The sequence below is a fragment of the Amblyomma americanum genome, chromosome 4, assembly GCF_052857255.1.
Source record: "Amblyomma americanum isolate KBUSLIRL-KWMA chromosome 4, ASM5285725v1, whole genome shotgun sequence".
Classification (NCBI taxonomy): domain Eukaryota; kingdom Metazoa; phylum Arthropoda; class Arachnida; order Ixodida; family Ixodidae; genus Amblyomma; species Amblyomma americanum.
The window spans coordinates 143,664,676-143,668,152 of NC_135500.1; positions in this window are offsets into that span (position 1 = coordinate 143,664,676).

The window sequence follows — 3,477 nt, forward strand, 5'->3', positions numbered from 1 at the left end:
GCGTGTCGTGGCGATGCTCTTTATGGTCTGTCACAAAGAAAGCAAGACGGCACACTTCATTGAATGGTAGATCAGCAGTACCTGCCTGCGGAAGCATTTGACTCCGAACTGCATACACTTCAAGCAGAAATTGAAAAATACGCATCAATTTCTGCTGATAAACGACTATTTATTTCCACGCAAAAATGTTGCCATATTCTGAATATTTCCTATCGCCAACCGTGTCCATAAGTAAGCAGAGGATAAGAGTGGATGTCGGGCAGAACAATGCATGCATGATCATATTCGTATCATCAGCACTCATAATCATCTTTCATGCACATGCTTCATATGTCCAATATAAGTTGGTTTCATTTCTAGCACAGGCCATCGCTAGGTGCCACCATCTCATATCCAGCAATTCTGGACAAAAGCATTTTTGAGTGGGAAACCGTCTATAAACGCAGTGTTTTCATATAATGTAAAATTTCACTATAACAATCAATATATTCACAGATTACACGACGACAGTCGTTGTTTTTTTTTTCATTCACATTTTTGCTATCGTCAAAAACGTTCCCCTTTGGTTTTCTGTAGCAGTCTTAACTGTTCGATTCAAACGCTGGAAACAATTTAAAGGAAAGATTTTGCTGCATATCAGAATAATAGACCATAACCTTCAATACTTCCTTAACAGTGTCGTACAATTTTCCAATTTTCATAATTTTTGTCCGATAAAGCTGGACTTGTCTGCGCCCCAAAGTTCCTCGCGCTATTAAACGCTCCGCTCAGAAATCCTTGATGAACACTTAATTTTCTTACATGCAACTATCCCTCCGATGGAAGCAGCTTTTGTAGCTGCATCTCTATCAACACTCTCTGCAGTGCGATTTATGCAAAATCGCTGCTGTTAACAACGTGCAATTGCACGAAGTTTGTACTTCGCGAATGATGCAAAATTAGCGAATGCTGCGCACCTAAATGCAATGGTGCGGATATAGCGGCGCATAAACACTTCACCCTCACTTCGCTGGGCAGAAAATACGACCCGTTCATACCAGTATTGATGCGGTAATTTCTGTTCCACACTTTTTCATAAAATTTCAGGGTCGCAGTGTTTGCGTTTTCTTCACTTAATTTAGCTTTTCGCGCTTACACGGGCAGTAACAATTCACCAAGGGTTCTTTAAATTGTGCTAACATTTCTGGACGCTATGTAATTGACGTTATATTTAGATTGCGTAGCCCCTTTTTTTCTGCATGATTACGTTCTCGGCGGCTCCACTCAACGCCGCTTAAAGGAGGTGTATGGATTGCGTGCATCGAGGCTGAAATATTGTCACGCTTCGCTAGGCGCGGCATGAACAACTAAAGCAGAGGGTAGCGCCACTGATGAAACCTGCCAGGCACTTATTTGAAACTTGATACAAGTCGCGACATTTGAAACCCACGAGTGACTAATCTGAGCGCACACTATAGCGCCTCTTTCGAAGGGCACACACTGCTGCAACGAAATACTTTGTTAGCACGACGACCCGGCCGTAAGCCGCCATTTATCAAACACGTTTATGCGCCAAAAGTCCGACAGGGCTCGCTCCTCTCTCACCCATGTTCTTGCGTTCACGGCCTCTTTCACCGTGCTTAGGCACCAAAGGGGCTTGTGTTTGCTTCCAAGGCAACACCGGGCTACCGGGGAGCTTCCGCCCAACCGTGAACCGTGGGGCGCAAACGAGCTCCTTGCTTGTCGAGAGGCGGGGCCCGGAGATGCACGAACGTAATTATCGTGTAGCGTGGCCAGCACACAACGCGAACAAGCGTGTCTGGCGGCCTGCTCTGCAGCGCATAAAGAACACTCTGTTTATTCCTCTTTTCGACATTGCGTGCAGCGGCCGTATAAAAATGGCGCCGTCCCCTCGGGGCTGTCCGCTTTGGCTGGAAAGATGTCGTGTAAGCGATTTTATAATATGTAATGGCATAATGGAAGATACAAATGCATCCGTTATTTTTTGGACTTAATTTTAAAAAGGATTTAGACTGCCGGACTTCATTTTGCAATAGCAAAGTTATTTCGGCACAGACACGTCAGGCGTTCGTCTAGAGAACGTAGCTTATTACGCAGCTAAAGCTGGAACATCTTAGTGGACATGGGGTAAATTTCAAAGGAAACCTGTTATGTCCCTGATAGCGCTTGTATTAACGATGTATTAGTGCAACAAACAAGAACATCCTGTCTTTCTTCATTCTAAACAGACAAATTGCCTCAAAAAACGCAAGCAAGCTAAGTGTTCTCCTGCTTTGTACCTGTCTCTCTCTTTCGTCCCGTTGTGTCCCGTTGCATGTTATCTTAACTCTTATCCAGTTGTGTCCTGCAGCATCTTTACTGGTGAATGTAACCTGTAGATTTGGTGCTAATTTGATCAATAATACCAGTTTTCTTCCCGCAAGTGTTCGACAGAAAACAAGTAGCTGTGCTTCTTAATCTTTATTATTTGAATTGCAATTAACCGCTGGAGTGCTGCTTTTTCACAACGCCACTAACCTTTCAGCCCGCCATACTAGGTACAGATTCAGTATAACGAGAAGTATAAGCCTAATAATGAACATAAGTACACGAGAAAAGTATGTTTGTTATTGAAACGAACTGACTAGTGTGTTTTTCCATGTTCTTTTGCATGCCGCCGCCATGCAGCTTTTTTTTTTGGACGAGTTGCAACACCTGTGAGTCTGCTACCTTGTGCGCTAAACTACTTCACAATGGCGGCGAGGCTCGATTCCAGCACAATAGCCTAATCCAGTGTTGGCGTTTATTAGGTCTTCTAGGCCCATGCTTTGCAAATGTGCTCCAAGAGTGCACTTTTCTCACACCACTTATCACTTTCTTTACCACGGAAGACGCAAATAGATTTTAATGGTACGATTGCGAACCTCTCGCCACAGTTTCAACGATGTTCGAGATCATTGTCAAGGTTTTAGGTCGCTCATCACGAATGTTTTTCACCACCCATAAAATGGGCACAGCTGGCAGCGACGGACATTCTAATTTTCGCCGAGCGCTGCTTGCATTTGCTGCTTTCGGCACTGCTTAGTACAGTTTCTTTTGTGGGGACAAGTTCGGCCGAATAAACAAGTTTGTCTTTCAGTATGTCAGCGTTCGTGTCTGCCAGAGTGCCGTTACTGGCACGCAATGAACTCAGATCTTTTCTAAAGCATGTGGAAGTGGCTTGCTTCGGTTATTTGTCCTTGGAGATTTTATCTTGCTGCAGAGAGATAGGTATTTTGCCCAGGCTTCAAACCTGCCGCCTCCAGCAGCCTTCAACCTATGCCGAATAGGTTAGGTTGCTTTGTCGTGACAGCTGTCTAGAGCTTTTTATATTAGCATACTGCTAACCGCACTCTCGGTGTGCAGCATACGGCGTGCACGCGGCGTTCCAACCTCCATTGGTTTTAACGTGGCTACCATTAGTAGCACTGTGACTTACCAGTTTCTTAGACTTCCTTC